Genomic DNA, 10,158 nt, shown 5'->3' on the forward strand with positions numbered 1-10,158 from the left:
AATATATTTATTTGTATACTGAATGTTTTTCCTCCTAGTATCAAAAGAGCCGTGAAAGTAAGTCATTTTTTGGCTTTCCGTACCCTCAGGTGCTTTGAAACAGCCAAAAGCAAAGTATGTTGTAACACTGTTTTGGAACGGTGGTACACCTCATATTTATCTCTTTTTGCCAACAGTTACAAGTTCGAAGATTTTTTTTCAAAAAGAGTGAAGTCACTTCTTCAGTCCATAGCATGTAAAGTGGATTTGTGGAGTTAACTTTAATTTGGTTTCAGATATAAATTGTACATCGGTTGTTATTTTTGCTCTCTGAAGAGAGTAAACCTAAACTTTTGATAGATGTCTGATACCCGCAGGCCTTTATTTACCCTGAAACAGAGGCAGCATGACAGAAGTTTACTGAAAACAAGGTGGAAAGACCACACTAATCCCACTACCTAGACACACATAGACACAAAAACAGTAATGTGCACTGAAAACCTGTGACCACACACACATACACACATGAGAAGACACACAAAACACACAGACACAGAGACACACACGCACGCACGCACACACACACACACACACACACACACACACACACACACACACACACACACACACACACACACACACACACACACACACACACACACACACACACACACACACACACACACACATTTTTGTCTGATGCATTAAATTAGTTTAAGTTGAATTTAACATTCTTGATAATCTGTGGAATTACTTGGGGGTTGGAGGGAAAGAGGTCGACCTTTCAACATTTGCATAACTGAATTATCCAAATCGTTGATGATTTTGCAAATTATATTCCTAAGATCCTGCTGTGATGCTTTCTGATTTAACTGTGTGGAAAGGCCTTGCCTCCTGGTCATATTGTAAACCTTAGAAGTCAAATCAATCAACAAATTGAGGTGGTGCCAAATGTTCATGCAAATAACCTTTCTCTTTACTGACTTTACCCTCGCAAAATGTATCAGTTGTGGGTTTCCCGCACAAGTGGCATCAACGATGTTATCACTAAAAGATAATCTCATTAAGGCAGAAATAGTACCAGAGCACAAGATGAGCAGATTAAAGTTAGAAAGAAAGAAAGAAAGAAAGAAAGAAAGAAAGAAAGAAAGAAAGAAAGAAAGAAAGAAAGAAAGAAAGAAAGAAAGAAAGAAAGAAAGAAAGAAAGAAATTAGGGAAGAAGAAAAAACTGATGTTTTCTTTTATAAGAGGGAGAAGTAAACAAAGATCAGGGAAGATATTGATATACATTCATGAATGAAGATTGTTCAGAAAGATTTCCTAACACTTTTTATTTGGGTTGGAAGAAAGAATAATTTGCCAAGAGAAACACGGCTGGTCTGAGGTCTCCAACACTGCATGAACATCACAGATAACCTGCTACCATATCTATTTAGTCACTCTCAAATTGATGCAAATGTGTGACCGTTAATCACTCTGGGGAAGGGAAAGATGGGGTCCGATAGAGATAGCTAACGGTGAAAGTGAGGGTAATTACTCAGGTAAAGTCTACACAAATAATGTGATACTTAAACTTGTCATCGTCCCAACATTTCTTTCATGGGACTCTCCCTCATTTTCCTGGGTATTTGAATAAAAAGTTGATTGTTTTTCCAGCAGCTAATCATCAATTATTTGCTTAATTTCTTTAAAAAAAATGTTACCCATGTCAGTACAAGTTTTTCATAGAGTCTAGGGCAAATTATGTGCTGCATAAATTCATGAATGCATTAGCTTTGCTGTAGTTAAACAAAGCCCAAACCGATCAGTCAGAATGGAGCATTGGGGAATTATCACAAACAGAATGATGACATTAAAATCTATAAATCCTCCACCTGCCGCCTGGCTCGTGGCTCCACACACCCACACACACACACACACACTCACACACACACATTGGTGTAGGTGTTTGTATGTGCAGAAATTTGTTCAACACAGGGTATGCCTGTGCATGTGTTTATAATGTAAACTCAAACTCAAGTGCCGTGGCTGGGGTGTGTTTGTGTGGGTGTGCATGTAGGGGTGAGGGGATAAGTCCTGAAATAATAATGAACCTTGCTTAATTTGTTATGGAAGGAATATGTGAGTGTGTGTGTAACCGCAGACTAAAGTGCCAACCTTTCGTTTTTTAGAATGTTTCATTTGGAAAAAATGGATGTCAATCACCCCAAAAAACACATACACACACACACAGTCACACACACACACACCCTCATTCACCCACACCCACACACAGACGAGAAAGGGTCCATATACCCAGAATAGGACACAATTGCACAATGACACGTAAGCTCAAGGACAGACACACGCGCACACACACTAGACGGACGCAAACGTCCTGTATTGACCAAAACAGAGGGCTCCTGGGCTGTTTAGTAAACGGTAGGGTCGTCACAGCCCCATGCTACAGGTAAGACCTGGGCCCACGCAGCCGTGCCCTCTGTTATGGGTAAACACGCTGACACACTCCCGACACACGCACACAGCTGATGGAAAGGATGAGATGATGTCCTCAAATCAGCAGCCCCGTGCACCCGTCACTCTCTTCAGTGTCCTTCTGGTTTTAGAGGTCAGGAGAAAAATAAGGTAAATCCTGCCATTTTTCACGAAAGAGTAAAGACTTTAATTCAACGTCTCCTCACATGGAATTCCTATTTAACGCACACCAGTTCAGATCAGATCCCCTTTTTGGTAAAAGAACAAAAATCGATTAACCGCATAAAATCAAAAACAGGCGAAGAAACAAGCAGCACTGTTTTCTTCAGGTCACTCAGACATTCAGTCAGCTGGATTGTTGAACAACCCAGCTAAATCAAATCAGGGAAAATCGCCCTCTCTGTCCAAATGTCCTTTAAATCCGTCGAGGGATCTCTCCAGTATAAAACAAAAGTTCCTTCATCTCCCGATTTTCCTCTGGTCAAACTCATACAAAAGGAATAAGGCAGTGAATGATCGTCTTGTTCCGAGCATGGCTTATATACACGATTTGGAAGAAGTTTAAAGACAAACACAACGTTGGGAGACCTTGTGTACATATGAATCACGGCTATTGCACCCTAAAATATTTGCCATGTCAACATGAAGTAAACATGGCCATTTCAGCAGGGCCAGGGAGAGGGAGGGTGATAGGGAGAGAGATGGCCATAATGTAAATATTGTATAATAAAATCTTTAAATGAATAATATTCCTTAACCTTTGTACTTTGCTGAAAATATATGCATTACATCCTTTATTGCCTATCTATCTATCTATCTATCTATCTATCCATCTATCCATCTATCCATCTATCCATCTATCCATCTATCCATCTATCCATCTATCCATCTATCCATCTATCCATCTATCCATCTATCTACAGTATTAGGCCTATTTCTATTGCAACAATCAATCTGCTTATCTATCAATCTTTTTAACCTTCATCAACGCTTCAGACGAGTTACAAAACCACAATGTTGTAGTCCCTTAAAAACGTTTTCAATGACATCTCAACTAATAATAGGTTATTACTGCACGTGTCCTTTGACTGTTAAACAAATGAGACAGAGCAATGAGACAAAACAATGTTAATCTTTCAGTTTGTGGAAATTCCACCAGGTGCAACGGGAGGGCAAGGCAGGGCTGCCAAGGTAAACGGGCCCACCTAGTGGTGACATGTGGCATTAAACATCAAATATCTATAATGTGTATGTCTTTCATTTCTGTCTTGAGCAGCCTTACCCAAACGTAAGATTTGGGTAAGGCCAATTGGCAAGGCAGAATTGCTATGATATGTGCATTCAGTTTCCTAACTAAAATAGAAAAACCTTCTATTCAACTTTTGTTGAATTGTTAATGTGGTAAATGATGAAATGTACAGAGGCCCATTTCCAGCAATCATCGCTCCTGTGTTCTAATGGTACATTGTTTAGCTAATCGTTTTAAAAGGCTAATTGATGATTAGAAAACCCTTGTGCAATTATGTTAGCACAGCTGAAAACTGTTGAATGAAAGTTTTCATGGAAAAAAAATCGAATTTCCTGGGTGACCCCAAATTTTGAACGTCAGTATATATATATATATATATATATAACAACATCCTAGGACTGCTGCCGAACATCTCAGCTGGGGTTGGTACTCCCAGAATCCATCAGCCCTGCCCTGGCCCCGCACTAAGGCCAACAGGAGCCCGGTGGCCGAGACGATAAGCGGCCCTGACACATCGCTCATCATGAATTACAAGTGGGACCAGCCAGGTAAGGGCCAGAGGAGACTGGACAACCTCCGGGGTTAGGTGGTCATTCTGGCAAAAAAAACACTGCACTGAGTGGTGAAGATAGAGGGTTTGAGGAGAGAGAGACAGAGAGACAGAGAGAGAGAGACAGAGAGAGAGAGACAGAGAGAGAGAGAGAGAGAGACAGAGAGAGAGAGACAGAGAGACAGAGAGAGAGAGACAGAGAGAGAGAGACAGATAGACAGAGAGAGAGGAGCTGTGTGATCACCACCAAGACTAATGCTGTGTGGAGAGGGACCTGTATACACACAGGGTATGTGACAAGGTATATGTTAATCAATCACCAAATAAACTAGTCGGAACTGCATTTCCTTAGCGAGAGATAACACTGCAGAGCAGAACTGTGAGGGTCCCTCCCAATGTATTAAGGGATATCGACTGGGGGAGCTGGTTAGAAAGGAGGTTGTTGAAACACAGCCTCCAACAGGGACCATAAGTAATGGAACTCGACATGCCCAGGAAGTGGTCATGGTGAAGTGCATTTGTGTGTGTGTGTGTGTGTGTGTGTGTGTGTGTGTGTGTGTGTGTGTGTGTGTGTGTGTGTGTGTGTGTGTGTGTGTGTGTGTGTGTGTGTGTGTGTGTGTGTGTGTGTGTGTGTGTGTGTGTGTGTGTGTGTGTGTGTAAGCATTCATGCGTGCATGTACGTGTGCGTGTGCTTATTTGTGCATGGATGTGTGCGACGCCGGTGGGGTGTTTAAAATACCTTCACCCTTCAGAGGGTAGAATACTTTTCTACCCTGGAAGCGGTTGCCAGGGTACTGCTGGTTTCCACGACAGTCCCATGGGATGTAGGAGGTAAACGAAGAGCAGTAAGACGCATCCATCGGGTCTGGTGAAAATAAAAGCCCTGAATAAAGTGGGGGGGGCAAGCAGCTATATCTTTCTAATGAAGCAAAGATGGAGAGCTATGCAAGTGAGGATGAGGGAGAAATATATACATACACAGTATACATATATATATATATGTGTGTGCATAATGTATATTTATAAGATATATATAAGAGACAGACAGACATAGACAGACATAGACAGACATTGACATTGACAGAGGAAAATACAGGGAGATGGTCTAATTTATATGCAGCAGTCTGCTACGAGTTGCCTTAATGTGTGTGTGTGTGTGTGTGTGTGTGTGTGTGTGTGTGTGTGTGTGTGTGTGTGTGTGTGTGTGTGTGTGTGTGTGTGTGTGTGTGTGTGTGTGTGTGTGTGTGTGTGTGTGTGTGTGAACAGGTTATATTGCAGTTTGGGGTTTTGTAAAAAGAGGTATGCCAACATTTAATAATAACTGTAATGAATGAAGAAAAGGCAAATAATAGAATTCTGAACGATCTCAACCATGTTTTGGAACTGTTCTTGAGTTTGATCAGTGAATATTGGATTTGGTTTGTGCGTGCGTGCGTGCGTGCGTGTGTGTGTGTGTGTGTGTGGGGGTCCCCTTTTAATCTTGAGGCCCTTGCCGCCCAAAATTGTGTGTGCACGGCCCTAAAGTTTACCAAGCAAAACGATCGGTTTGCTTTCCCACTGGAGAGGTCGTTTTTCCCCCTTTTGCACTTGTGGACTGACATCCACAGAAATGGATGAGTGGCATGCTTCTTAAAATCCAATTCCAAGTTGTTTCCCACACATCAGTACTGCGTTTAGCTGCGTGTGCCATTCGTTCAACTCCCCAAGGGGAATAGGGTTTAACGTGACGCGGATGAGTAATGAGGCATGATTGTATGGTGAGATAACCATGGAAATGTCATGCAAATTTGTCCCCTACGTCTTCTTTAACAATTCCAGTCTAATAGCCATGGAGTCGAGTCGTAATGTAGGATTATCTGTAGCATTCAATTAAATATTACAAACGGCAATCTCACAGCTCTGTCTGCATAGGCTCCCTCCAAGCCACAGTACAATGTACTGTCCCGTGAACCCTCTATCACAGCACTATTAGAAGCAGGAGCATATTTACAATCGTCTGTCTCTATCAACGGAAGCAAGCTTTTTAACATTTTTAGTAAGAAAATATTTGGTTAGGGGGCTTAAAATGCTCTGAACCAGGTGGATGATAGCCAAAAGAAAACTGAGTTAGTGAAGGAGAGAGATGGGGCTGAGGGAGGGTGAGAGAAACTAAAAGGGGAAAAGCAGCTACCAGCCCTCTAGATATTCCCAAAGGTTAGGTGTACAATTCAGTGTCTCATTTGACCCTACAGCAGCCACTGCTTTTTGCTTGTTCTATTTATTTTCATTCAGTTCTGACTGATAGAAACGGATGTATCTTTAGTATGTAATTTTTGTCCATCACTTACGTTATGTGTCTGTCTCGTCCAAAATACAGGAGTAAACTAAACTGACATTAGACATGTTAAATGTTGGATCAGTTTGTTTTTATTATTTTTCCTGCTGTTGTATTTTGATGTTGAGGAAGTCAATTGAACTGATTCGTGTTTTTCAAACCATTGGTGGTATTAGCTGCTCAACTGTAAAAAGGAATCCAGGTGTTGTCGTTATTCCCTGAACTATATGAAATTGTCAATTTTCATGTCCCAAACAGCTTGCTGTGCTATGGGTAACACTAGGAAGGGCATTCCCACATGAGTGACAATAAATACAGAGAGGGAAATAAAAGTTACAGATAAATAGTAGGAGAGAGAGCCAGAGAGAGAGAGTGAGGGATCCATCCAGGCTTCGATGTGCTCCGATTGGAATAGATGAACGATCCAGTCCCTCCCCATACTAAGGGACTGGAAGACCTTGCAGAGGTACAGAACAAGACAAGACTATTGCTGCCTTCAGTCCCACCACAAGAGAGACAACCTGTAGCCACAATCCTTCTGAAATATAACCAGTGTACTGGTCCCACTACACACTCTGTAATTACATCTCATGAACATGCATGAAGCCAAGGGCAAGCATGAAGGTCAAGACGTCACCGTGCTCATCCAGCAGACGCTAAAAGTCTCATGGGGGAGGCGGCGGGGGCAGTCAAGCCAATTGCTTCAGGGGGGAAGTGGGTGGTCAAAGGAGATAGCAATTTGACAGATGAATTATCTATTCCATCTATTCCTTCATTTTTAAGTTAAGCATCATTCATGTTGACGTGTGTGTGTGTGTGTGTGTGTGTGTCTTAGAAAGAGATTTATTCCTTTGACACCTCGGGGGCTTTCCAATGGTATTTATGTTTCATGGTGGCCCACAAATCACAGGTTAACGTCCCTTCAATGTTTCCAGTCAGTGATGGTTAATACCCAGGGCAGGCATACCTGAAAGTATATTTACATTCACATTTACATTTAGGGCATTTAGCAGACGCATTTATCCAAAGCAAATTACAATTTAGCACTGTCTGTAAAATATGGATGTTCATAGAACCAAGTGCAAGGCACAAACAATTGCTAGGTTAACCCATTACCCGTTTTCAACATAGATAGCTATGATAAGATGCTACATAACTGATTACGATAACTAAATACAGCATACAATAAGTGCGTACATCAAGTACCAGGACGTACAACATACAACAAGTTATATTTACATTGAACAGCATAGCATAAACAGAAATAATTGTATCTATTACGTTTGATCAAGAGAGAGAGAGAGAGAGAGAGAGAGAGAGAGAGAGAGAGAGAGAGAGAGAGAGAGAGAGAGAGAGAGAGAGAGAGGGAGAGAGAGAAGTCTAGTACAAATAGCTTTAGATTGGTTTGTAATAGAAAAACAAATGCAGATGGAAACAAGTGTTTTTTCAGATGGAAGGATGCAAACGCCAGAGATGGATGGAAGCTTAAATAACTGGTGGACAGATGGACGGGCAGTTGTCTGGATACTATATGTTATGAATAGATTTATATAGACAATATATAAATAGGAAGCAGATATTCTGTTTAAATTGTTTGTGTGTGTGTGTGTGTGTGTGTGTGTGGGGGGGAGGGGGGGTTCTAGTTACCCCCCCCACACACACACACACACACACACACACACACACACACACACACATACACACACAACCCCCATCCCCCCTTCTGAGACATTCTGGGTTTAGGAGAGACAATTATTTTTAATGGGGGCCAGAGCCTGTTTTCTACAAGAGCTACGAAGATCATCTCAGTGACACATGCACACACTGATTTGACAAGTGTTTTAAAATTGGTTTGGGGCACTATTGATTTGCTCCAGTTTGACATTTACACAATCTCAGACATCTAAGCCTTTTGAGCTTATGTTTCAGCTAACATACACTCACACACTTCAGCAATGTATACATTTTTTATGTATATATATTTATTTATATACATACTGTTCACGTAGCACCTTTCGTGCATAAAATACATTAATTTGAAAGGTAGATTGAAACAGGTTTAAAGAGAACCTGAATGGACTAGAGAAAGAAAATGGCAAGATAACACAAGAGCGCAGTTGAAATGCTAATAGGAAACAGAGAGGAGAGTGCTTCAATGATGCATGTCTGTGGGCGTGGACTGGGGAGAAAATGTGAATTAACATACCGCCAGAGCCAGAATGTGCCAATGCTTGGTTGCCAGAAGGTGTTTAAAATCCGATCAGGGGTTCATAGTGTTTCCCTGACCTGACCCACCTGTTGAGGTATTCTTGGCCCAAGACAAACTGAATATTTAGTGCAGCGAGCAAAATATACAATTCATTCTTCCAGGTTGGCGCTATAGTGGATGAGGCGCGATACATCCCCCTGTTCACTATGCAAAGCACTATTTGAGGCCGGAAAAGTGAAAGATCACCATTTCCCAAAAGTGTCATTATTTCTACCTATATATTCTTCACTACAGTAAACCTCTTTTCGGTCTTCGCAACAAACCTAATCCGATTATGGGCCGCGACTCACTGGTTTAGACTGAGCCGAATGGAGACATGTGTGAGAGGTGCCCACTGCTAGTTATGTTATCAAAATCACCCATGTGTTATTACTATTCCTCAACAGCTCCCATACAATGGAGTAGGGGTGGGAATCTCTTGGCACTTCACGATTCGATTCCGATTATGAGGTCAACAATTTTTTTAATGTACATTTCCATGCGTGACAAGAGAGAAAGCTTTTGTCACAAATATGACTTTCTATGAACGATGCAATAATCAATGCAGCTTGCATTATAACACAATATGGAAGCATGCAAAAAAAAGGGTTTCAGTTTTATTTTCTTTCTAATCTTTATTTTCTATGTCATTAAAGGAAAAGCTGCTCTTGAATTAGAAGGAGTTTGTGTGTCTGGGTGAGTTTGAGTTTGCGCGCATGCTATGCGTAGGCTGAATCACAATTCGTGTCAAAACAAATCAGATTGGCCAATACACACTGAAGATAAGTTCAATAATTGTAAAATTACAAAAAATATCCCTCTCTGGCGAACAGAATGTTGCAGCAGGCCAAAAAATAAATAATTATATATATATATATATATATTTTTTTTTTTAATTCTGATTATCAATTTATCTACGTCGAGACGGAATCGTTCTAGCCAGAATCGCGATGCATCGAAGAATTTATTATTTTTCCCACCCCTACAATGGAGCATCCTGGGTCACCTCCTGTCACCCCCCCCCCACATCGGACCACACCTCCTACCCCCGGAGGGGCGCTCAGAAATCATCTCGGTGAACAGCGCTGATGACAGCCAGGAACATCAGAGTGACACTGGCCCTTTAGACAAACTGGAACATAATGCATTGTGACCGTTTGTCAGTGGATCTTGACTTAAGATAGAAGTCCAAAAATATCTAGATTCAGAAAAGTGTTTGTTACGATTCAACGGACCACTCATTACTTTAGTAAAGAAATCTTGAAAATAAATATTCAAAGCTTCAGAACAGGGTTAAACTAGACCGCCTACACAAGGGGTTCCCACCTGTAATGTTTTTTATC

The sequence above is a fragment of the Gadus chalcogrammus genome, chromosome 10 (genome assembly GCF_026213295.1).
Source record: "Gadus chalcogrammus isolate NIFS_2021 chromosome 10, NIFS_Gcha_1.0, whole genome shotgun sequence".
NCBI classification, from domain to species: Eukaryota; Metazoa; Chordata; class Actinopteri; order Gadiformes; family Gadidae; genus Gadus; species Gadus chalcogrammus.